The sequence below is a fragment of the Rhipicephalus microplus genome, chromosome X (genome assembly GCF_043290135.1).
Source record: "Rhipicephalus microplus isolate Deutch F79 chromosome X, USDA_Rmic, whole genome shotgun sequence".
NCBI classification, from domain to species: domain Eukaryota; kingdom Metazoa; phylum Arthropoda; class Arachnida; order Ixodida; family Ixodidae; genus Rhipicephalus; species Rhipicephalus microplus.
In genome coordinates this window covers 249,115,257-249,142,622 of record NC_134710.1, presented here as the reverse complement: position 1 = coordinate 249,142,622, position 27,366 = coordinate 249,115,257, and positions in this window count along the sequence as shown.

Here is a 27,366-nt window from a genome sequence, read left to right as displayed (position 1 = left end):
TGCAGAAGGGTGCTCATAGTATTTATCTATTATATTAAAAAAATCATTGTCTACTGCAGAACTCCCGAGAGATTGAAAGCGCGCGAAGGTTGTTCCGATCCCTAAGGCGGAAAATCCTTCGCTAATTACGTCATACAGACCAATATCTTTTCTGTGTACCTGCTCGAAATTGCTAGAACATATTATTTTTATGCACTTGTCAAACTTTCTTCAACAAAATAAATTGATTGATTGCCGACAACATGATTTTCGTGAGGGAATGTCGACGGTTACCCAACTTCTTGAGACAATACACGAGTTTGCCTCAGCCTTAGATAAATAGAGTCAAATCGATATAATTTTTTGTACTTCCAGAAGGCATTTGATCGTGTCTCGCACCATAAGCTTTTGTTAAAATTCAAACCCATATTACAAAATAACTCGCTTCTCTCATGGATAGAGTGATACTTATCGTCTAAGAGTCAATGCAAATCAGTTGGCGGCTCGTGTTCACGCCCGGAGCCCGTGCGATCAGGCATTCCCCAAAGGTCGGTTCTTGGGCCACTATTCTTTTTAGTTTATATAAATGATATTGTAAACGATATACCTGTCAAAATCAAACTGTTCGTGGAGGATTGCATCCTTTATCAGGAAGTAAGCACACCTGCCGACCAGACATTATTAGGTAGTGCCCTGTACAAACTACATATTTGGTGTGAAAAATGGCAGATGAGCATTAATACTACAAAAACCGTCTGAATGACAATATCAAGAAAGAAGGCACCACTTACTTTCCAGTATTCAATAAATGGTCGCTCTCTTAGTGCTGTAAATCGTTATAAATACTTAGGTGTATTAACCACTTCAGACCTCCAGTGGAATGAACATTGATTGATATGTGGGGTTTAACGTCCCAAAACCACCATTTGATTATGAGAGACGCCGTAGTGGAGGGCTCCGGAAATTTTGACCACCTGGGGTTCTTTAACGTGCACCCAAATCTGAGCACACGGGCCTACAACATTTCCGCCTCCATCGGAAATGCAGCCGCCGCAGCCGGGATTCGAACCCGTGACCTGCGGGTCAGCAGCCGAGTACCTTAGCCACTAGACCACCGCGGCGGGGCAGTGGAATGAACAAATGACTTTTCTAGAAAAGAAAGCCACGAAAAAGCTTGGATATCTTAGAAAATAGTTACGACAGTCAACGCACGAAATAAAACTATTAGCATATAAAACCTACATTCGTCCCCTTTTGGAATATGCCTGCGTGGGCTGGGACCCATAAACAAAGAAAAATATTGATAAACTAGAAAACCTACAATAAAAATCTGCTCGATTTATCTTTCGCTCATACAATCGCCTTACGTCAGTCACTGCTTTGCTTCAGACAGCGAACTTGGAAGCTTTTTATTTGCGGCGATATCACGAAAGACTAAAATATATGTACCGGCTCTGTCACGATAAGCTTGGCATTGATTCAAGTGCGTATATAGAAAAAGTCATGCGACGACCCACGCGGACGGATCACTAAAAAAAATTACAGTAATTTTCTCGCAGAACGAACTCGCACATGGGCCTTTTCCCCACGAACTGTACGCGAGTGGAATCGCCTCCCTTGTGGGATTGTGGAGGCGGCGACAGTGGCGTCATTCTTATGGGAGCTAAAAAAACTTATAGCTTGTCTTCCTGCCATATTTTTACTCTTTGTTTTGTGACGTTGCATTGTTAGTACACAAGTCATGTTAGTACGCAATTATATAGGTATTATGCTATGCACAATTGCATGTCATGCACCGTATATTTTTCTTTTTACCTGGTTAAAACCTTTGTATCCTCGGCATTCTCTGTGCGTAATATATTGTGAAAATGTTCAGTGTGCTATATTTATATGTTACCCACTCCTGCTTATGGCTTCACTTTGAAGCCAGCAGAAATCCTGTAAATAAAAAAAATAAATGTATGAGGGCTATAGCTATGCGCACGAAGTACCAAGAAAAGTATGGAAAGGTAGATTTTGAACCAGAGTTTTGTAATTACGTTTATCTGTAATATCTGTTAAGCATCCTAAAACTGGAAAGCACATACAGGTGTAAGGCACACATTTATTTGTTCTGGAAATGTGTTTGAAGTACGAAGTGTACAAAGATAAATGTGTTGTGTGGTAACTGAAAATCCCTCTAGACGTGAAGGGCTGATTGATGTTCAGGTCCTTCAACCAGGAAAGCATATAGCTTTTTGAAGAAATAACGCAGCGATTCTATTCACACTAAGTAAATGTTGATGTCCCATGCGCATAAAATTCTTGTGTTCACTAGCATCGTTTGCTGCTTTGACAGAAAGGAAACCAAGGAATCATAGTGAAATTGATCAGTTTTGTAAAAAAATTATCTCCATGCACACCACAATTTAAAGCCATTGCTTAGTTAAGATTTCCTGCTTCTCTTTTCCTTAAGACACTAAAACATGGCAAGAATCTCCACCAGGCATTTTGAGAGAATGGCAACTTCAAATTCTCCTGCAAGCAAAACATTGAACACTGTGGTGTTACCACCTGCATTGTCACCTGAGAAGGCAGTCATCCTCCTGTCGACTGTGTTTTATTTTAGACCTGCCATAACTCTATGATTTTTAGCAGTTTCGGGGGATTGTACTAACAATTTTTCTAAAGAGTGAGCCATTTGACATTTGACCATATTATGTTGTTCAGGTCTGTGTTGAAAAGTCTAAAAAGGTCAGGCTTAATAATAAATTACTGAATGTTCAGCTTGTGGGAAGCGAGGCTAGCCCGCTGCCTTTGCGCGGGCTTTGCCGCCTTTTATGCTGTTCTCATGTGCCGACATGTCTACCCTCCTTTGCTGTCAGCCGTGGTGGGAGAGCGGAGTGACGTTTAACTCCCTCACCTGGAAGCGGATGTTGACTGTGGCGCCGCGCGCGGGGACTCCCGAGTGGTTTTCGCGCGCTGCGTCGGGAGCGGTCAGATACTCTCCGGGACAGGAAACGGTTAGCCATGCAATCTTTTCCGTCCGTCGACTCCCGTCACTCGGGGGCTCGTCGGACTTCGCTGACGGCGCCTCGCGCCCGAAGCGAACGCTCACCTTTTGTTGCCCCGCTGCGTACGCACGGCCGAAGGGCGGTACGGTGTCCTAGTGCGTGGCCTAGCTACGCCGACCCGTCTCCCTTCGACGCCAACGCGAGCGCCTTTGCCCTCGCTCGAGCAACCGGGCCTTTGTCCCGGTGTTTCCGTGGATCACCTTTACCGCGGAGACGAGCTCGTGGCACCCTGTGTAGCACTTTGTGCCCGTGGCGTGGATAAGCCTACTTGCTTTCCCGCCGCGCCTTTTTGCAACGGGCTGTACTGCGTTTGGTGTTGCCACAATAAAGTGTTGCGACGTTGAGCAGTATCGTGTTCTCGCCACGGCGACGGTTAACGCGTGCCCTGCAGCTCGCTAAGACCGGACCCACGCTGATGGCTGTACTCCTTCGGGATACGTATACACCACCATGGCGCCCAACGCAGTATCAAAAGCTCTGGCTTCTGACTGCTCTTAGCGAGTCAGTTCACCTGCGCGATTTGGGCTCGTCGCAACATGGGTGCTTCGCGGGACTTGCCCTGCGCATGGGCCAAGCCCCCGCTCACTGCATTTGCCCTCTCATAGTCCCCTTCGGGAACGAGAGGCGCGTCACGAATCGTGTCGTGCGCCAACTGCGGGGTCGTACCCTGGCGTTCCGCGCTCGGCGGCTCGAAACCCCTGTGTGGATCGACCGACACGACACGAAGAGGCACTACATCCTTTCGTCGCCTGCGTGACTCAGTTGGATGAAGCACAGAAGGCTCGTCTGTCGACACTGTTACGTCAGTACGACGAGCTCTTCACCGATCAACCTGGCTGCACCGATTTTGTGAGCCATGTGATCGAAACTGGTGACGCGCTTCCTTTGAAGTGTAACCCCTGGCCCGTAAGTCTCGCCAAAAGGCAGATTATCGATGGGTTGCTAGATAACATGCTTGCGGCTGGCATTATTCGCCGCTCGTCTAGCTCCTTGGCGTCTCCAATTGTGCTGGTGCCTAAGAAAGATGGCAGTCATCGCCTGTGCGTCGACTATCGCCATCTGAACGCAGTGTCTCGTAAGGATGCCTATCCGCTCCCAACGATAAACTCCATCGTAGGTAACCTGGGTGATGCACGGTACTTTACAACGCTTGACGCCTCTAAAGGTTACCTACAGGTCCGGATGGGTAACCGTGACCAGTGTAAAACTGCGTTCACGTCCCACAGAGGGTTGTTCGAGTTTACCCGTATGCCCTTTGGTCTTTGCAATGCTCCTGCGACGTTTCAAAGACTCATGGACCGCGTCCTCGGGGAAGCAAAGTGGTTATACTGCATGTGCTACCTCGACGACATCGTGATTTATTCACGAACATTCGAAGAGCACTTGGCCCATGTTGCCGATGTACTCGAGAGGGTGAGGACCACCGGGATGACACTTAGCCCCGCTAAGGTCCAATTAGCGGAGATGCGTGTTCAGTTACTCGGGTTTACGCTGGGCGAAGGCTCCATAGAGCCGGATCGGGAGAAACTTCGAGCTATTCTCGAATTTCCCGTGCCCAAGGACGTACGTGGCCTTCGCCACTTTCTAGGAATGGTCAACTTTTACCGTTCCTTCATTCCGTCCTGTGCCCGACTGCAGGCGCCCTTGAGCAAACTCTTGGTTAAGTCTGCCGAGTGACAATGGGGACTTGAGCAGCAGGAGGCGTTTTGCCGACTGTCTAACGCCATAGCGGAGACAGCGCAGCTCAAGCTCCCCGACCTGACCAGACCGTTCGTTGTACAAACTGATGCGAGCGATCTGGGTTGAGAAGCTGTTCTCCTACAGGAATACGATGGCGTGTTGCAGCCGTTGGCCTTTGCCAGCCGCTCCTTGGTCTCTGCGGAGAAAAATTATTCCGTGACCGAAAAGGAGTGCCTCGCCATCTTGTTTGCACTGCGGAAGTTTGACGTCTATCTTGATGGGACGAAATTCGTAGTGCAAACGGATCACAGTGCGCTCAGCTGGCTGATGCGGCTCCGTGGTGCGCTGGGCTCTCCTGATACAGCACTATGACTTTTCGGTGCAGTATCGAAAGGGGAGCACCAACGTAGTAGCTGACGCGCTATCTCGTGCCCCACTGTCGGCCGAGGACCTTGATCCCGGTGAGACAGCCGCTAGCGGTGCCTTAGCACTTGCAAGCGTCAGGGGCGAAACAGCAGCTTCGCCGCCATTCGGCGTGAAGGGTGAGTCCCCATGCGGACAAACCTTGGCTGCTAACCAGGTAAGCGGCGCACCGCGAAGCGGCCGAGCAGGGGAGCTTTCCAAAGACCACGAGGCCGAGAGCTAACCCGTAACGCCGACTCAAGCGGTTGTTGCTGCGGTCCTGAGTGGGCGCGATACCAGACTTCCCCATTTTGGGAGAATGGGCATTGCTTTCAGCAGAGAAGAGCTTCTGAAGGCCCAGCAAAGTGACCCGTTTTGTCGCGAAATATGCGACGGTCTCAGAGAGATGGAGCGCCGTGACGCTGCTTGTCCTGCAGCGGGCACCGATAACGACTGTCTCGACGAGACGGAGCGCCGTGACGCTGCTTGCCCTGCAGCGGGTGCGAATAGGGGGCTCGAACCAGCGTGTGTCGCTGAGTCCCCGGCGGATTCATATTTGCTGGACCATGACGGGCTCCAGCGGAAGTATATAGCCACTGACGACGAGTCCATAGATTCGTTTAAGATGGTTATGCCGAAAAGTCTGAGAGCTGCACTGTGGCGATCCTCTCACGACGAACCCATGGCAGGTCACCTGAGTGGCTCGAAAGTTTTTGCAAAACTGAGCCGCGTTGTGACCTGGCCCGGCATGAAGAGAGACATTTTTCGCTATTGCTGTTCTTGCTGCGTCTGTCAAACGGTGAAATCAAGGGGTGGCAAACCGCCCGGTCTAATGAAAGCAATTGTCAGTGAGCGTCCGTGGCAAGTGGCCACCTGCGATCTAATGGTACCATTTTCAGAAGTAAGCAGGGGTTCATTCACCTGATGGTAGTCGTTGATCACTTTTCGAAATGAGTGGAACTTTTCCCACTTCGAAAGGTGACAGCGCGAGCGGTGCTTGAGAAGCTGCAGGAAGTGTTTTGCCGGTTCGGCTTCCCGGAAAGGCTCATCACTGACAATGCTTCGTATTTCACCGCTCGGGTGTTTGGTGTCACGTGCCGTTCCCTCAGAATCGATCACTGCACCACTTCACCCTACCATCCCCAGTCCAATTTGACGGAGCGTGTCAATCGTACGCTCAAACCGATGTTGGCGGCCTTTGCCGAAAGTCAAAAGACTGGGCAGACCATTTGAGTGAGCTCGCGTTCGCTATTCGAACATCCGAGAGTCGCTCAACTGGTTTCTCGCCCGCCTTCTTAAATTTGGAAGGGAGTTGGCTAATCTGGTGACCAGCGTCACTCAATGCCAACTCGAGGACGAGGAGGCGCCGGCAGACTGCTCTGCTTACGCGTCGGCACTTCGGGACAGGCTTTGTCGAGCTTTCTGCAAAGCAAGGCAAAGTTTGGCGTCGGCCTGGGCTCAGCAGAAGGCCCAATATGACCGCAAGCATCGCGACCTAGTTTTTGAGGTGGGCGATCTTGTCCTGAAGCGCAACCACGCCCTTAGCGATGCCAGTAAGGGGTTCTCGACCTCGCTCGCTCCTAAGTGGCTTGGTCCGTACCGAGTGGATAAAGCTTGCACTCCACTCGCGTACTTGCTGAAAGATCCCCATACGGGAAAACTCAGCCGTGCCCATATCGCAGACCTGAAACCCTTTGTATCACGGTCTGACGAGCTCGCGCCAGAGCCCTGCGGCACTTCGTACCAGCAACGGGGCACACCCGGAGCGGCGGACCGCATTCGGACCCCGCGCCGGTATAATCTGAGGAAGCGGTCACCTTTGTGATTTCGCGCCAGACGGCGGACTTCTCCGCAACCGAAGGCCCTCAGTTTACAGTTTGGTCTCTGTAGGCTGGCTTCTTTCAGACCACTGATCGGAAAGAAGCCGGCCCCCGCCAGTTGCTGCAAGTGTTTTATTTTTGTTTTCATTCATGTCTAGCGTTCATGTGTTAGTTTTTTTTGCATCAATCGCTCTAAGAACGCGCCTCTTCTGCACGAATGCGTTCATTTTTTTCTCTTTCCCCTCTTGTTATTTTTTTCTCTTTTTTTGCTCTCCGCGCCGTGCGCTGAACTATCTCCACTGGCGAGCGCGATGTGGGGGTGAAGGGGGACCCACCAAACGATGAATCAGTGTCAGTGGCGGGTGTTGTGGTGCCGTGATTGGGAAGAGGGCGTGATGTGAAGTGACGTAAGTGGTGGTGCGCGCTGTGAGTGGAGTTTGATCGCCGACAGATCGGGGGCGGGTTGGTCACCACGGCTGCGAGTCTGCGCGCCAGCAGTGAGGCCTCTCAGTGTGGAATCGACGACCCTGGCCACAAGTGGTGTTTTTCCCGTTCCGCCTTCGGGCATGTCTACGGTTCCGGCGAAGTCAAGATCGCCTGCCCGCCGGCGGGAGGCGAGGATGGCAGGGACGCGGCGGGTGCGCAAACCACCCGATTCCGCGGCCCCGGCGCCTCCACGCGCGAAGAGGCAAGTACGAAGCGTGGTCACTTGGACGAGCCAGGAAAACCAAGATTCGCCCAGGTGCTTTGTGAGCAATTAGCCGTGGAAGGCTCAGCGGCGAGTGCGAAGTGAGACTGCCCGTGATAAGGTGCCGTTGCCATTCCGCGGCCACACCATCACAGAGCGCGATGTGCTTGCGCGAGGTGCCCGGCTGCCAGACCCACCTGGGGTGCGTGTGTGCTCATTGTGCGGGGTCAACGTATACGCAAACAGCCATTTTGGCGAAGCCTCCACGCGGGAAGAGCCCAGGCGGCGCGAGCCTCCAGGTGTAGCAAGTCGACGCCGGCCTCGTCCGTGCCACCCACGGCGCTCCCCGACGAAGACCTGGCTGCTCTCTGCCGGGAAAGAATGCGCAAAAACCCGGGCTTCGCGGCCCTCGTTGGCCCAGGGATTCCGTCGGCTGAAGCATCTGCGCCGGACGGTAACGGCAACGGCGACACCAGCGCAGACTTCCTCGTCACTTTTGATGAAGACTTTATTAGACTTTGTGTGTGTGTGTGTGTGTGTGGTTTTTTTCCCCGTGTTACCCGTGTTCGTTCATGTATTCTTGTACTTTCGCTACTCGTTTTTCCCCTTACTTTTATGAACATAAAGCTCACGTTGTACCTTTAAAGCGTTTTATTGTAGTTTGTGCTGCAGCAACTGGGTCGGGAGAGGCCACTGTCTTGCTCATAGCGGTGTCATTTTTTAACTGCATGAGTAACGCCCGGGTGCCTTTTGCAGACCGGTAAAGGGCAAATTTAGGAGAGGGGGATGTGGGAATCGAGGCTAGCTCGCTGCCTTTGCGCAGGCTTTGCCGCCTTTTCTGCTGTTCTTATTTATGTCCTGACATGTCTGCCCTCCTTTGCTGTCAGCCGTGGTGGGAGAGCGGAGTGACGTTTAACTCCCTCACCCGGAAACGGAGGTTGACTGTGGCGCCGCGCGCGGGGACTCCCGAGTGGTTTTCGCGCGCTGCGTCGGGAGCAGTCAGATACTCTCCGGGACAGCAAACGTTGAGCCACGCAATCTTTTCCGTCCGTCGACTCCCGTCGCTCGGGGGCTCGTCGGACTTCGCTGACGGCGCCTCGCGCCCGAAGCGAACGCTCACCTTTTGTTGCCCCGCTGCGTACGCACGGCCGAAGGGCGGTACGGTGTCCTAGTGCGTGGCCTAGCTACGCCGACCCGTCTCCCTTCGACGCCAACGCGAGCGCCTTTGCCCTCGCTCGAGCAACCGGGCCTTTGTCCCGGTGTCTCCGTGGATCACCTTTACCGCGGAGACGTGCTCGTGGCACCCTGTGTAGTACTTTGTGCCCGTGGCGTGGATAAGCCTACTTGCTTTCCCGCCGCGCCTTTTTGCAAAGGGCTGTACTGCGTTTGGTGTTGCCACAATAAAGTGTTGCGACGTTGAGCAGTATCGTGTTCTCGCCACGGCGACGGTTAACGCGTGCCCTGCGGCTCGCTAAGACCGGACCCACGCTGGTGACCGTACTCCTTCGGGATACGTGTACACCACAAGCTGGAGCACAGAACTTGTGCCTTCTTTTAGAATTTTTCATTACCAGCCAAAGTGCAAGGCGTACGTTTCAAAGCCCGTTTTTTTTTCAAGATATCACTTGTATTTTTCAAGGCTGCATTTGGTTATTCAAAGATTTTTCGTTTGGTTTGCAGTCTTTTATATATTTTGCTGTTTCCTTGTTGATCATAGAAAATGTGTAACATTGTTCCAGATATAAATGTCACACTATGTTTGATTAGTATATAGACTAGCTTTCATTGTAGTGTTTGGGATGAGTTATGTTGAACTACACAACTGTGGGTCAAGTAACCCACCTGGAGTAAAAGGCGTTTTCAGGGGCTACTAAAGTGTAATTGACTAGAATATAAAGTTGGGCATATTGGTAAGACATAATTAATCGACGTAGCGCGTTTAGAATCAAGGGAAGGGACAGAAGGGAGCGCTTACTTCCAACAAAAGTTTATTTCGAGGGGCGTACATATATATGCTCACGAAATTCGAATACAGCAGACAAACAGTTGAAAAACCCTCTATTGCCATGCGCTAAAAACTTATGATCTCAAAAACGACAATTCTTTTTCACAAAGACCGAGAGAAGGAGTGCTGACGCAGTTCAGCCCTAATCTACTAATCTTTTCTGCTTCAATTATCTCCCTAGTCACTTTATTTCTGTTTTTTCCTATGATTAGTTTTTTTTCCTGAAGAAGTTCAGATACTCTTTGGTGGGTTCACCCCTTCCGTCGGACATGGCATAAGAGTGTGCAAGGTTCTGAGGACTGAGTTCAGAAGGCAAGTGCGACTGCTATGGCAGTGGTTTTCGCTTCAAATTCTGAATAGCAGAGATGACGCCAAGCGAAGAAGACAGCTTCATGAACTTCAGCACACCATTAATCAAACTACAGAGGCCATTTAGGTTTGTGATCTGGCTCGTCTGCGAAGTCAGGCTAGATCGGCACCAAGACGGGATGAAAAAGACATGAGTAGCGTTCACAGGCTGGAGCCGTTACAGCTGCCCCCGGAAGTGTCGAAAACCCTGTCACTGGGAACACAATTTGCGGAGAGCCAAGGCTTTCTGCACCTGAAAGGCTCTCCTTGGTCCGCCAAATTTCTGGGAAGGCAACTGACTCGGAACATGACCGGTGTGTGTCAGCAGGTGTTGATGTGCTCCTTCGTTCGAAGCAACACTCTTCCAAATTGCCGCTGAGAAAAGTGGAGGCCTACCTTAGGAACAACGCCCTCACCGTACTTCCAGCCGACAAGGAAGGAGGGTTTGCTGTTCTTTCTTACAAGCTTTTCAGTTCTAAAGCAAGTGAAGGTGTTTCATCTGTTTTCAAAAGTTACGACAATGTTGTTCTTTCTAAAGTTAAGCCTCAGGCAAAAAAGATGTGTGAAAAGCTCAACCTCAGTAAACTTGTTAGTGACATAGCAAATAGCAAAAAAGATTGTCTTGAGGTATTCTTCAGTGCGAAAACACATAAGCCGGAAAAACCATTTCGGGTAATCGTTTCAGAAAAATGGCACGTGGCAAAAAAATGTTGCGTTGTTTTTACAAAGTAAGCTTGGTCTATTAACAGTAGATGACCCATTTCTCGTGAAAAATTCTCATCAAGTTCTTGATTTCGTCCGGCCCCGTTCGAATCAGCACATGTGTGGTTTTTCCATTGATGTAAAAGATCTGTATTATTCGTTGCCTCACAAATCGATTCTTGATTGATTGATATGTGGGGTTTAACGTCCCGAAACCACTATATGAATATGAGAGACGCCGTAGTGGAGGGCTCCGGAAATTTAGACCACCTGGGGTTCTTTAACGTGCACCCGAATCTGAGCACATGGGCCTACAACATTTCCGCCTCCATCGGAAACACAGCCGGGATTTGAACCCGCGCCATGCGGGTCAGCAGCCGAGTACCTTAGCCACTAGACCACCACGGCGGGGCACAAATCGATTCTTAGTTGTGTAGAAGAGTGCATTGACAAGCTTGGAAGCATAACATTTCAGAATAGTGCTGGTATATCGTCTAGTAGCTTTTTAGAACTTTTATCCTTCTATTTGCAATCTACTTTTATTCAATGGAACGGGAAGCCCCACCTTCAAAAAGAGGGCATTTGTATTGGATCATGTATTGCTCCACTCTTAAGTGATTTGTTTTTAGCCAAGCTCGACAGAACCGTTTCCGGTGACCTTAGTGACAACCGAATAATGCGCATCTTTAGATTTGTTGACGATTTCATCATTCTTCTTGATTGTGACCCCACTTTTTGTGCCCTAGATATCCTTAACTTCATCAAAGAGCGGTTTAGTCCCCTTGTTTTAACCCATGAGTTGCCTGTTAATAACACTCCCAGATTTTTAGATATCGCTCTCATTTTTCACCTAAACCACATTTGTTGGATGTACAAGCCGAGGAGTAACAAACCCTTGCTTCCGTACCACTCCACCCATACTAAGCTCGTAAAACGAGGCATTGTAAACATGTGCTTTAGTAACGCCTTACAGAGGTCTTGTCCACATCTGATGGCAGCTAGTTTCAAGGAACAAGCAGAACGACTTCTGGACGCTGGCTACCCCTCTCACGTACAGGTTTCCGTCGCGGGTATTCTGGTCAAGAAGCTTCAGTCCTTGCAGCAAGCTCTCCCTCATGTTGAGCCAGTAGGACGTCAGAAGCTTGCCGTAGTGCCTTATCTGCATGGAATCTCCCACAACTTGAAAAAGGTTGGGGAGCGGGCCAATGTAAAGCTGGTGTTTTCTGCCCCGAAAAAGCTCTCGTACATGCGTATGAAAGTTGTTTCACATGCAAAACCGGGATGCTCTAAAAAGCACTTAACACTGTTTGTCACATGCGCGCAATTTGTAATCTATCAGATACCTCATTCTTGCGGTAAACACTACATAGGACAAACTGGCAGGTGCATTGATGACCGGCTCCGCGAACACGCTTGCAACGTAAGAAATGGTCGAGATGGTTTTTTGGCACTACATTGCAGCACGTGTGGATGCAAACCACTTTTTTATGGTACGGTAATCATAGGAAAAAACAGAAATAAAGTGACAAGGAAGATTATTGAAGCAGAAAAGATTAGTAGATTAGGGCTGAACTGCGTCAGCACTCCTTCTCTCGGTCTTTGTGAAAAATAATTGTCGTTTTTGAGATCATAAGTTTTCAGCGCATGGCAATAAAAGGTTTTTCATCTGTTTGCCTGTTGTATTCGAATTTCGTGAGCATATATATGTACGCCCCTCAAAATAAAATTTTGTTGGAAGTAAGCGCGCCCTTCTGTCCCTTTCCTTGTCCTTCATTCTAAACGCGCTACGTCGATTATTTATACTAAAGTGTGTTGGTTACGATTAACTTTGCATAATATGTGCAACTGTGATCTGCCAACTGTATTGTGTTTGATGTTCATGTTTTTGTTTTGTTATTTGCCACATGCTTCTGACAAGCTTTCGTGTGAAATGGAGTCATTCTTTATATTCGCTTGCACTTTATTCCTTTTAATAACTCGTTCACTTCCTTTTTTTCTTAATTCAGAACTGTCAAGCCTGTTATGCCTTTTTTGTAAAATTCTTAGAGTACTGAATTGTTTCAATGGATATGTGTGAACTCAGTAAATAGGAAATGGGTACTTGTGCATTTGATTTACTTTATTTCTGTGATAAGCCTGCATTTATAAAAATATTAAGTGTGCTGTTTTTCCATAGCAGATGTGCAAGCTTATTTGCATATGCTATACCCATGTTCTGGGTCATATTATAAGCAACTTTTTAATATAAGGGTGTATAAGTAACTGCCACCTAACACCTAGACTCGTTTGTTTTTGGTATTTGTTCACTTTTGATCAGTCATTTTCCATGAACTTTGAAACAAACACATTGCCACGTTCCACTTCTGAAGTTTTGTTATCACCCCAAAACACTACACCATTCTCAGCGCAAAACGCACGTGCAGTTTTCGAGAAGCTTCCGGACTTTAGTAGATCATTTTGCTAAGATCACGCCCAATCTGCGAACTGTACAGATTATTCTGGAACCTACGCCACCGCCAGCGCTAATGCTAGAACATTCGATGGCAAGAGTATTAATGCCGATGCACTTCGCCACTTGTCAGCTGTTGATCGAAGGCCGACGCTCCGTTCGCCGCTATCAGTCCAAGACTGCTACTGTAATCGGACTTTCCGTTTTCCGGGCACAGGTTCGCCCAAATAAACAGTTATATTCCAACGTAAAGTCTCCTGTTTTCGGCCACGTCACGATCCCGTGACATCTGGTGGAGGTGTTGCTTCTTTGATGTTCCGGACGCCCCCTTCAAGCCGCGACCCCAGCCCAAGTGGCAAAGAAGACACGGACGCTAACCCTGAACAGCGAGCAAGCCGCAGGCTGAGGGGACTACAAACAGAGTACGGGCCCCCTCCTGAAGCAGCCAGGCAGACCCGGATCCCGACGTCAACTACTGCAACCATGACCGCCCCCGTGCAGGCTGCACCACTCCTGCTCCGGCAACCCAAAGAGCCACCAACTTACCGCGGTTCGCCCCTGGAAGACCCGGAAGGCTGGATCGGAAGGTTCGACGGCGTCGCCGCCTTCATTGACTGGACAGACGATGACAAGCTCTGGCATCTGTATTTCGTCTTAGAAGATGCTGCTCGGACCTGGTTCGAGAATCAAGAGCGTAGCCTGACAACGTGGGACGTCTTTCGCGCCATGTTCCTCACTACTTTCGCAAATGTGGTGCGCAAAGAGAAGGCCGCAGCTATTCTCGAAACCCGCATGCAGGTGCCAAACGAAAACGTGGTGCTATTCACGGAAGATATGATTAAACTTTTCCGCCACGCTGACTCCGACATGTCCGAGGAGAAGAAAGTCCGTCTGCACATGCGAGGAGTAAAGCAGGAACTCTTCGCCGGGCTGATCAGAAACCCGCCAAAGACGGTCGCCGAATTCATTTTAGAAGCATCTAGAATAGAGAAGACGCTCGAGATGCGCACGCGGCAGTATAACCATAGCTTCTCGTCTACAAGCTACGCCGGCATTGAAGCGCTTGCAACCACTGACTTGCGTGAGACGATCCGAGCGATCGTGCAAGAAGAGCTGCGCAAATTCTTTCCTTCAGCGCAGCCTCACGTAGAATCCATCGCGGATGTCGTACGCCAGGAGATCCAGCAATGGCTGGGCGTTTCTCAGCCTCAAGAGCCTCAGCTGCAAGCCATGAGCTATGCTGCTGCAGCAGCCCGCCGCCACGCCTCTCCTCCACGCGCATTCCAAAACACTGCCCCATCGCACTTTCGTCGCCAGACGCCACCACCGTCACCACCGCCACCACCCTTACCGACGTCCTACCGTTCGCCAGCGGCCCAGCGCAGTGCACCGAGGAAGACTGACGTCTGGCGCACCCCTGACGACCACCCGCTCTGCTACCACTGCGGCGAGGCCGGACACACATACCGCCGTTGCCAGTACCGACTGACGGGACTGCGTGGCTTCGCCGTCAATGCGCCACGTCCACAGCCAGGAGAACGGCCACGTGACATCGCCGCCTACCTGACAGAAACTCAGTGGACCCCACGAAGCCCTACCCGTTCGCTGTCACCCAGCCGCCGCACGTCACCGCACCACCGGCAATACTCTGGCCCAACGCGGGGCCGGTCTCTTAGCCCGTATCAGGGAAACTAAGGGCAGCAACCGATGGAGGTGTGGTTGCTGTGCGACGAACTACCGAAGATCCTCCGACGACGATGACGACGCGACAGAGCTTTCCGAACACAACGCCAACCAGGCAAAGCCCTGACGGCGAAACCTCACTTACCGAAGGTGACCTGACGACGCAACATGGAAGCAGCGGAACAAGCCGACGCAGCCGTGACCCGACGCCACGCCCTATCTGTAATGCGAGACGGCGAACTAGTGACCTCGACGTTCTTATCGACGGCCACAGTGTGACCGCTTTCGTCGATACTGGAACCGACTACTCAGTCATAAGTGGGTCGTTCGCCGCGAAGTTAAAGAAAGTTAGGACAGCTTGGGAAGGCCCTGAAATCCGCACAGCCGGAGGTCATCTCATAACGCCTGCCGGAATCTGCACAGTGAGAGTCACGATTAACGGCCGTATTTATCCTACAGACTTCGTAGTCCTACAGCGTTGCTCGAGAGATGTCATCCTCGGCATGGACTTCTTATGCCTCGATGGTGCTGTCATCAACCTAAAAACAAAGTCGATAAGGTTTTCCACAGAAGAAGCACTACCGCCGAGCACGCCGTCAGGAAACCATGCCTTGAATGTGCTGGAAGAACAAGTCACCATTCCGCCTCGCTCAAGCGTCATTATTTCAGTCGGTGCTCCTAAATCACCTGACTTGGAAGGCGTCGTTGAAGGCAGTCAGCATCTGTTGGTCACCCGTAAAAGTTTGCGTCACAAGAGAAATTGCAGAGCTATGGGGAGGCAAAGCAACGGTTATGTTCACGAATTTCAGCAATGAGTACAAACATGTGAACAAAGGAACAACGGTCGCATACATTGAAGAAATTGTTGAAGCTACCAGTGCTTTCGCCCTCGCCTATTCTGAGAAACCTGCTCAGAGGAACCAAGCCCCTCCTTTAGCTTTCGATGTCAATCCCAGACTTCCGAACCATAAGCAAGAACAGCTGAAGGCACTGCTCCTGCAATATGAAGATTGCTTTTCGTCGTCATCAAAAATTCGGCAGACCCCAATCACGAAAGATCGCATCATAACCGAAGAAAATGCCAGACCACCCCGTCAGAATCCATATAGGGTTTCAACGCGAGAACGTGAGGCCATGAAGAGACAAGTTGATGAAATGCTACGGGATGACATTATCCAGCCGTCCAAGAGTCCATGGGCATCCCCCGTAATGTTATTGAAGAAAAAAGATATGACCCTACGTTTCTGCGTCGATTATCGCCGCCTGAACAAAATCACAAGAAAGAACGTGTATCCTCTCCCACGAATAGACGACGCACTTGATCGGCTTCATAACGCCAGGTACTTTTCGTCAATTGACCTCAAGACTGGCTATTGGCAAATCAAAGTCGACGAAAGAGACCGAGAGAAGACGGCGTTTATAACACCGGACGGCCTCTTCGAGTTTAAGGTGATGCCCTTCGGTCTTTGCTCAGTGCCTGCAACTTTTCAACGCGTTATGGATACAGTACTGGCAGGATTGAAGTGGCAGACATGCCTTGTGTACTTGGACGACGTCGTCGTGTTTTCCTCGAGTTTCGACGAGCATCTTCGGCACCTTGAAGCTGTACTTCAAGCCATTAAGACGTCCGGACTCACACTGAAGCCATAAAAGTGCAGATTTGCGTATGAGGAGCTCTTGTTTCTGGAGCACGTTATTAGCAAGTCTGGAGTTGGTCCCGATTCACGGAAAACAGCCGCCATCGCCGACTTCCCGCCGCCCACTGACGAGAAGGCGGTGCGCCGATTTCTGGGCCTGTGCGCCTATTATAGGCGGTTTGTGAAACACTTCGCCCGCATCGCCGATCCTCTCACTAACCTTACCAAGGTCGACGTGGAGTTCAAGTGGGAAACGCCCTGGAACACGCTTTCCAGGAGCTTAAACATCGCCTCCAGACGCCTCCGTTACTTGCCCCTTTCGACGAATTCGCCGAGACAGAAATACATACTGACGCAAGCAGCGTAGGTCTGGGCGCCGTTCTTCTGCAGAGGGCTGACGGACTTGAAAGGTTTATTAGTTACGCCAGCCGATCACTATACAAAGCAGAAGCCAATTATCCCACAACAGAAAAGGAGTGCCTCGCCATCATCTTGGCTACGTCGAAATTTCGCCCCGACCTCTACGGCATGCCCTTCAAAGTTGTGAGCGACCACCTCGACTTGTTTTGACTAGCCACCTTGAAGGACCCTTCAGGTCACCTCGTACGATGGAGCCCGAGACTTCAAGAATATGGCATTACCGTCGTTTACAAGTCCGGCAAAAAACATTCCGACGCCGACTGTCTCTCTCGTGCGCCTGTCGAACAACCACCATCCGACGACCCGGATGACGACTACTTCTTGGGAACGATAACTACCGACGACTTCGCTGAACGACAGCGGGCCGACCCGGAATTTAAGGCCCTAATAGAATACCTCGAAGGCAGGACCACCGAAGTCCCGAAGGTATTCAAGCGCGCACTTGCGTCGTTCTTCGTGCGAAACGGTCTTCTCCAAAAGAAAAACTTTTCACCGCTTCGAGCCAAGTACCTCCTTGTGGTTCTTTCAACTCGGCGACCAGAACTCCTGCAGGCCCTGCACGACGATCCGACAGCAGGGCACCTTGGTGTTTCTCGCACGCTCACGAGGATACAAGAAAGGTACTATTGGCCACGTCTTACCACCGACGTCACTCGTTATGTGAGGACATGCCGGGACTGTCAACGACGCAAGACACCACCGACAAGGCCGGCGGGGCTTCCGCAGCCAATTGAACCACCTCAACGACCTTTCCAGCAGATTGGTATGGACCTACTGGGGCCGTTCCCGACGTAGGCTTTCGGAAACAAATGGATCGTGGTAGCTACCGACTACCTCACCCGCTACGCCGAGCCAAAAGCCCTGCCAAAAGGCAGTGCATCCGCGGTAGCTAAGTTTTTCGTCGAAAATATCGTCCTACGTCACGGTGCCCCGGAGGTCCTTATCACCGACAGAGTAACGGCACTTACTGCTGACCTAACTCAAGCGATCTTGGCATACAGCCAGACAAACCACCCACGGACGACAGTGTAGCACCCACAGACCAACGGCCTTACCGAGCGGCTAAACAAGACGATCGCCGACATGCTGGAAATGTATGTCGATGTCGAACACAAGACGTGGGACGCCATTCTTCCGTACGTGACCTTCGCATACTACACAGCGGTGCAGGAGACAACGCAGATATCTACATAGAAATTGGTCTGCGGAAGGAGCCCGGCAACGACGCTCAATGCCATGTTACCCAACGTCACCGACGAAGAAAACCTCGATGTGAGTACCTTCAACGCACCGGAGAAGCCCGACAACTCGCGCTTCTCCGTATCAAGAGTCAACAGACGACCGACAGCCGCCGTTACAATCTTTGACGACGCCTCGTGGAATACCAGCGTGGTGAACGTGTTTGGGTATGAACGCCGATACGCCGACGTGGACTAAGTGAAAAGCTTCCGCGAAGGTACTTCGGACCATACAGACTGGTTCAACGTCTCGGCCCACTTGATTACGAGGTTGTCCCCGATGGCATCATGAACTCTCAACGACGCCGATCATGACCTGAAGTCGTTCATGTCGCGCGCCTCAAGCCGTTTCATGGGCGTCAACAAACAGAAACAGTGTTTTTTGTATTATTATTGTATCGTAATTTATTTATTGTACTTTCTTGCATCATTGTTGTACCTTCATCTTTAGTTAAAGCATCGGGACGATGCCTTTTTTCAGAGGGGGGCAATGCCACGTTCCATTTCTCAAGTTTTGTTATCGCCCCAAAACACTACACAATTCTCAGCACAAAACGCGCGTGCAGTTTGCGAGAAGCTTCCGGACTTTAGTAGATCATTTAGATAAAATCACGCCCACTCAGCGACCTGTACAGATTATTCGGGAACCTATGCCACCGCCAGCGATAATGGTAGAACATTCGATGGCAATAGTATTAATGCCGACGCACTTCGCCGCGTGTCAGTTGTTGATCGACGGCCGATGCTCCGTTCGCCGCTATCAGTCCAAGACTGCTACTGTAATCGGGCTTTCCGTTTACCGGGCACAGGTTCACCCAAATAAACAGTTAAATCCCAACGCAAAGTCCCATCTCTTCGCCCACGTCACGACCCCGTGACAATATTTTCAGCACAGACAATACTCTCACTCAATAAAATTTACTTGTTTTGAAAAGCGGTGTGATAAAATTTCTCTCATTCATGTACTTCGTTTCTTTCATATGCGGCTAAAGGGTAGAACAGGATCCGGCAGGCAAAGTCATGGTCGCCACTCTGCCATTCAAGGTACTTCAAACCTACTTTTGTATAGAACTGTGCTCTATTAGGGGACTGTTGAGAACAGTCTGGGACCACACTGCTGCTAAAATTTCTACTTTCCGATTGTTGATATCACCGCAGGCTACATGCCAAGCCAGCTTGGCATATGATCTGTGTTTTACTGACAAGGGAAAGCAAACATATTGCAGAAGTGTGAACCATAGACAGCTTCCTAACTCTCGATTAGAACATTGCTTTATATGAAAAGGAGGTCTGAAGGTACCTGGAAAGGCGTACCGAATATATCCATCACTATTTTATGAGGATCACCGTTCCCGTAACTAAAGCAGCGTTTTTATTGGAACCAGGTTTCATATATTATGTGTGTCACTGTTCCAGTAACTGAAACAGCACTTTTAATTGGAACAAGGATCCATATCTTCTTATGCGGTTCACCGTTACAGCAACTGAAATAGCACTTTTATTTGGAACAAGGTTTCGTATATTCTTATGTGGAACAATGACCCACAAAATTATTTAGTAAATATAAGTGGTGCCCTGTTTCATCTATTTTTTTAAAGTATGTGGAACGGGGTTGCAAATACATAAGTGGAACTTTTTTGCAAAACTGTCCAGCTACTAAGTGGATCTTATGTGAATCTAGGTTAAGAGTGTGTGCCTCGCTGCGTTTGCTTCCTTGGAGCAAAGCTACGTGGCTACCCCCACCACCCCATACACTAGGTCTGCAAAACGTGCCTCAAATTGGGACACCGAACTGACCATTGCCCCACTCTTGCTGTCACCGTTTGTGGGCAGTGCATCGTCGATAATCTAAAGCTATCGCACCGGTGCTCTCCACGGTGCAAATCATGTGAAGGGGATCATGCCACAACTGATCCACAGTTCCCGTGACGCCAGTGACAACCTTTCAACAGGTCCTGGGTTCAAAATGTCATCCACAAGAAACAACGACAATCGATGAAATCCACCGATGAAGCTCCTTCACTATCATCGACAACTGATGCGTCTGCAACACCGCTGACGAGCCCCGCCGCGGTGGTCTAGTGGCTAAGGTACTCGGCGTCTGACCCGCAGGTCGCGGGATTAAATCCCGGCTGCGGCGGCTGCATTTTCCAATGAAGGCGGAAATGTTGTAAGCCCGTCTGTTCAGATTTGGGCGCACGTTAAAGAACCCCAGGTGGTCGAAATTTCCGGAGCCCTCCACTACGGCGTCACTCATAATCATATGGTGGTTTTCGGACGTTAAACCCCACATATCGATCAAATCAGTCAACACCGCTGACGAATAAAGGGCGGTCCCGTTCGAAGGCGTGGTCTATATCTCGCTCCAAGGCACGGACGAAATCAAAGTCCCGATCCCACTCTCAGTCAACTTCACCAAGCATCCAGGCGAAGCATCTTTCTATCCCGGCATCACAGGCATCCCCGTCACCCTACCAGAAGGCAGCACTGTTAGGCAAGCCGGCAACTACAACCGCTACCACGGATCATCAGCAACCAAAGGCTTCGGAGACCAGCAAAGCCAAGGCGGCATCTCGGGCGGTAAGTTGGGGGCAGGGGCCTGGACAGCCAAATAGCCCTAAAACTTCATCCAAAAGCACGTCCCGCCCCCCTCCACTCCTGAATACCAATTCCGACCCTTTCCCCGAAATGGCACAGCTACGTCGTGACATGGAAGCATGTTACGCACAGATGCATGCGCAGCTGGAGTCGGCTATAGAGCGAACGAATGCTAGAATTCAAGCAGCTATAGAGAGCGCGAGGCAGGAACCTCTAGCGCTTCGGCAGGAGATAATAACCACTATACAAGCATCAGAGGAGCGCACGCACTCCCTCTTCACTGAGTTAGTCTCACGGTTTGAGTCCGTCGCTTTTCTACCAAAGTCATAAGCCGTGCGGCCTCAGCCCCCACTCACAAGTGCAAGGCGGACGCACCCATACTCCAGCCCGACCACTTCCTCTCAAGTGAATGGAAGAGCGGACTACACTCTTTCTGTCTTGTCCCGACAAACTGAACAGATTGTCGCCATATTACGACGGGTATCAAACAGATGCTCAGGACTACGAGAACGTGATCTGCTGCGGTTAGTGCAGGCCTGCGTAATCAGTCGCATCACATACCATCTCCCATTCCACACACTTACCCAGTTGGAGCAGGCACGGGTCATTGTAATGCTGCGAAAGGCGGCCAAGTTCACCCACGGCCTCCCACACTACACTGCCACGACACGTCTACTACCCATAGGGACCTATAACACACTCTCGGAACTATTGGAAGCTCAGGGACCAGCCAAATGCAACGCCTTTTGCTTACACCCACTGAGCGACCCGTGCTCTCGTGACTGGGATATCCAGTCTTGCACCATCATGTTCAAGACACCGCTATATGTGTCCAACCTTAGGTACGTCATACCCTGAAGGTGCATCCGCTCCCCTGGAACAAGAGTCCTGAGCAAGACGCGGGACGCCGGCGCACCCGTGTTGGGTACCTGATGCACATGCTCAGTGACATCGCTGAAGCCAACACATTATATACCGATTCTGCACGATGCAGCAACGGGTACACTGCGGTAGTGTTGGATGGCAATGCAACATTACTTACAGCTGCCTCTTTGGAGAGTTCTACTTCTGCGGCTGGCGAAGTCCTTGTTGTAGCACTTCCTGTCCGACATGCTCTTGATATTCCTGGGAAGTTTTACATACTAACTGATTCACAGCATGCATGCCGAGCCTTTCTGATGGGACGCGGTTTTCCTAAGGAAGCCCTACACATCCTACTGAAAGCATAAAACATCGAAACATCCAGCCCACAATGCACCCACTTGCTGTGGACTTCTGGTCACGCCTCCATGCCGGGTAATGACCGCGCTCACGCGGTTGCTCGAGAACTTACCCACCGAGCTGACCAGTATGGCGAGGCTGGGAGTCTAGATCAAGTGGGCCCTCCACTTACATGCTGAGATATATTGGCATATTACACCGGAGCTAGACGTATCATGCACCCGCCCTCACCATCGTTCTCGCGAGAGGAAGAGGTGGCACTACGCCAACTCCAAACGCATACGTTTCCCAGCCTCCTCTTCGTGCATAAATTATACCCTGACCGCTACACAGACTCTTGCACGGGCTGTGGCAGCTCCCCAACATTTCATGTCACGGTGGAGTGTGTCACAAAATTATATCTTCCCCTCCCCCTTCCACACCAAAGAGCAGTGGGGCGATGCTCTCTGCGACGGGCCTCCCGATGTCCACCAGGCCTTGGTTCAATGGGCCAGGTTTGTCGCCGAGCTCGTGATAGGGAACCCGGACTAGGGTTCGTTCCCACATGCTTTGCCTAAATATACATAATAAAACGTTTTTTTTCTCTCTCTCTCTCCAGCAAACTTGTTCCGTAAATGACCTGAACCAATGGGACCTGTTGCTTTCGTCATTCTTGTTGCGCGCATCAAGGTATAACCGTCTCAGCGTTACCCCTAATTCCATTTTTTATGTGGCAAAGCACTTGGAAGATTTGCTTTGAACACTGCTGTGCTTTGTGTTTAAAGACTACATCGAATAGTTAGACGATGACGACTCAGCGGTGCTGCTTGTGATGCGAGTTGTGTGCGTTATGTGAATTATTGAAAAGTGCGCGAAATGAAATGGCGACTGAGTGCACGAGCCGTGTCGCGTAAAGAACAACATCGACGACGACGAGGGCTGCCGCGCGTTAGAGCGCGGAGCGCTACATTTAAGATAATAAAACCAACAAGAGCCAATAGCTGGTCACCACGCAGTTCTATAAAGCCAAACGGGACGAAACAAGTGTGGCCCAAGACAAGCCAAGCCTCGGGGGGCAAAGGAGCGAAGCCGAGGCAAGAAGAGCGTAGCTAAGAGTTGAAGACGGGCAGTCGGGTGGTGAACCGGAGCCTTCTGGACTTCACCCGGCCTGGGCCTCCAAACAGCGCCGTCCAAAGATTGCGAACTGCCTCGGTGTTCGAAATCAAAGCCTCTAGCTTCTAGTGCAGGTGCAGCAACAGCAGTTGGGCCATGGGCCGGAGCCTTGAATCCAGCCGCCTCATCGGACGCATCTTGGCCACCACAGGCGTCACCTATTGAGCCCCGTTTTATCATCGCCCACGCACCACAGTGCTTTGTTGTGGCCTTTAATACAAAACAAAAGCAGAACTCATGATTAAAATATTCGCACGGCGGTACCTGTCTGCAGGCGACGTCTAGGCGTCTGGCAATTCGCAAGGCTCTCCGATATGGTAGTTCTGGGCCGGGCAAACTATTCACCATGACGTGAATCAGGTAGGCAGGATAAGTGATCTATATGAGCCGATGTTCTTAGCTACCTTCGTCAGTATGTCACTGGTCTTGTTGCTCATCTGGTACTCCCGGGAGCCTGACCAGTACTGCAACCGCACCGGCGTGCACATGACGCTCGATTTTTACTCATTTCGCAAATCATTCGATTTCAGCATTGATGTAGATAGGCACCGGTTTTTCGCGTTATTCAATGGCATGCAATAATTGAAAGAGAAAGACAGATTACAGTGACGCCACAGCAGCAGCTTCTTATAGTGCTGGTACAGACCCATATCGGCGATTCGACGCCAGTGTGCGCCATAGCAGGCGCATCTCAAGTTCAGGCTCGATTAAACTGCTTGCTTCTCGGCAAATTTCACTTCTTGTGTGCCGTTGTAAATTGGCTGTCATGTTGCAAGCATGACAGCACGTTTCACTACGAGACACAAGCCTCGTAAACATGTAACTGCGCCGCCTAATTATGACACTGACCTTTCATTTCATATTCTTACAGCTTTTCCATGGTATAGAAAGTCAAAATCTCGGCTGCGAGGACGTCGTATTCAAGCGATCATGCAACACTAATCATACGGCTTTCAGCTTGTCAACCTTTTTCAACCGCACGAGCACGAGCAACGGGCACGCAAGCGCTCATGGGAAAATTGTGCACACTCCGTGCGGCCCCGACCAGTGCACGTGTTTCTCTAACTTTCCGCCTGCGTCATGCCAACAGATCACCGATCAAGTAAGTTTGGCTAAGTGCAACATATTACGGCTTAATTATATCACAAAGTTTACAGCAATACTGAGCTGAGTTGATTCGCGGCAAAAAAATAGTGAAATTTTGTGTTGAGTAGGGATAGTCCGTCACATTTCAGCACGCCGTTGTTGAACCATGGAAGTGATTTGGAAGCTCCATTGTTTCTTTGTTTGTTTTTCTTGCCAGGGGTGCTGTGCAGGATGTCCCAAGTTTGGTGAAACTTTGAATCATGTCATGCTTTGACGGCAGCCTCATTTGAATGAGCTAACAGTATACGAAAAGGTCGAAGCTATGCTCAGCGCACACTGCGTTTTAGTGGTTACGACAGAACATACCGTCGCATCAAGGGCAGTCGAGAAAGGTCAGCGGTATTTCCAAACCAGAGACATCTTCATTCGTTTGTCGTTCCACTGAGTGCAGAAGAGCACCCATACAAGTAAAGGTGTGCAAAACTTGTACTGACACTATTTCAAAGCTATACGGCTTTTTGAAATTCATTTTCGCAAGCCTAATGTCTGCACTAGGCATTCTTTAAAGTAACAAGCACCGTGACCTCAAATTACTTTTGACTTAGTGCCTTAAAAACTGCTACAAGACTTATATAATAACCGAGAGAGAATCATAATGGCCGGATTGTATATTTTAGCGTATTGCTTGCTCGCTTGAGTTCCTTCATCATCATCATCATCATCATCATCACCATCATCATCATCATCATCATCATCATTTATTTTACCCTTAAGGGCCTCTCTCGGGGCATTACATAAGGGGGGGGGGAACAATCCAAGTACAAATTTCAATGAAAATGCAGTTCATGGTTACAGTTTTTGAATTACTAAAACATACAGGTAGCAACAAAAAACAAAAAGAAAACAGCATGTCAAACGAAATATTCAACAGTCAATTCGCGGTCCAAAATATACAGGCGGCAGAGAACAAACAACAAAGAAAGACAAACAGCGATTAAGAGTCAAGGGTAGCTAGTAATAAATCTCTAAATTTAACAGCAACTTGTTCGCTGACAATAGCATCCGTCAAACCGTTCCACTCATCGATAGCCGTAGGAAGAAATGATTTATTAAAAGCGTTAGTAGAACCAAACAGACGTTGGATACTCAGGGAATTAAATAGGCGACGAGATGTTCGGACAAGCGGAAGTAAAAGTGAACCATGTAGGTGAGGAAAGCTGTAGTAAAGTTTGTGAAAAAGACAGAGACGTGAAATTTTGCGTCGAGCTGACAAAACAGGGAGACCGAGGGATGATTTGATTTGACTGATGCTTGCTCGTTTGTCGTAATTCACGGAGATGAATCTGGCGGCACGATTTTGGACGGATTCAAGAATGTGAATTAGGTATATCTGATGAGGGCTCCGAATTGCAGATGCGTATTCCATTTTAGTACGAACAAAAGTTTCAAAGGCCAATTTGCGAAGGCTTGCAGGGGATAATGACAATGATCTCCTAAGATAGCCAAGAGTTTTTGAGGCATCGGCAGCTAGTTTGGTAATATGCTCGGTCCAGGTTTGTCTGCTTGTAATTACAACGCCCAGGTATCGGTAAGAATCCACTTGGGATAACACTGTTGAGTTTAATGAATACGGATGGATGACGTTAGTGTGTTTTCGTGAGACAGGCATGAACTTACTTTTGGAAGTATTCGGCCTCATCATCCACTGAGCGCACCAGTTATCAATGATGTGTAAATCTTGCTGTAGTATTAGCTGATCTTCGGGAGTTGGTATGCGATGGTAGATGACGCAATCGTCAGCAAAAAGCCGAACTGTTGATGAAATGCCAGAAGGAAGGTCATTTACGTAGATTAAAAACAGGAGCGGGCTGAGAACCGAGCCCTGAGGAACGCCAGAGATTACTGGAGTAGTATCAGAATGGGCACCACCGATAACAGTGAATTGCGACCGGTGGGTTAGGAAGCACTTAATCCATGATAAGGTCAGGGGATCGAGGAAAGTGAAGAAAGTTTGTTGATTAGTCGTTGGTGAGGGACGAGATCGAAGGCCTTTGAAAAGTCGACAAAAATAACATCAGTCTGAAATGACGAATCAAGGTTGAGATGAAGATCAGTCGTAAATTCAAAAAGTTGAGTTTCGCATGAGAGCCCTGAACGAAAACCATGCTGAAGCAATACTTTTTTGCAGACTAGTTGGTTCATACTTGAAAAATTGAATTGCTGCACAAACTTGAAGAAAAAACAAGAGAGACAGGAAAGAGTGCAGACTACCAACTGTTTATTGTCGTTTTTTGAAGCCAATATATACATGCTACGCTGCGCTTCCACGATGCGCACGAAACCAAAGACGCCGCAAACAAAGCCGACCAAATCAAATCAAAATTGACTGCCACCACAATGACGAACGTAAAAAATGGCAAAATACAAAAGTGATACCCACCACGATCTAAACTGCTTACTCCCAAGGTGTGCGCTCATCTTTTATCTTTTATTATTCATTGCATCAAGCATCAACTACAGCATAAAAAAATGAAAACATGTTCAAGAGATTTCCGTTTTAAAACCCTAAAAATAGCGCTTAGCACCAAATAAAACAATAAATTAACATTTTCATATTCACTCCAAGCAGCCCCAAATGAGAAACCAGAAGAAGCAGTACGCCGAGAGAGTCAAAAACTATACTAACATAAAATCTAACAAAACATTCCGTAGCGTCACATGGGAAAGAAAACAAGAACACTAATAAACAACACAATAAAAGATGAATGGAAGAGAACACAATGCAAGGCGTTAGCCACAACATTACACATGACCTTGCAGGAAGACCATTTCCCTGTCCGAAAGTGAAATGGAAGGCATGCTTATGCACTTGTCATCATATTGCCTGATAAAGTACGCTTCAATTATCTCTCTTTCGGTCTTTTCACGCGCCTTAGCCATGACTGACGCACTCTCGAAACGGGGGGGGGGGGGGAGCAACCGCATGTCCTACAGTGGAAATCTAAATGACCGCCATTTTTTCCTTTTACGGCCAGACTGTGCTCACGCAAGCGTTCGTTGAGGCAACGCCCCGTCTGCCCTATGTAAACCCTCCCACACGACAAAGGAATCAGATACACAACCGCAAATACACACCTAATGAACACGTTCGCATGCTTTTTTGTGCATTTTGCCTTCTTCTGTTTAGTCATTAACGAACAGATCT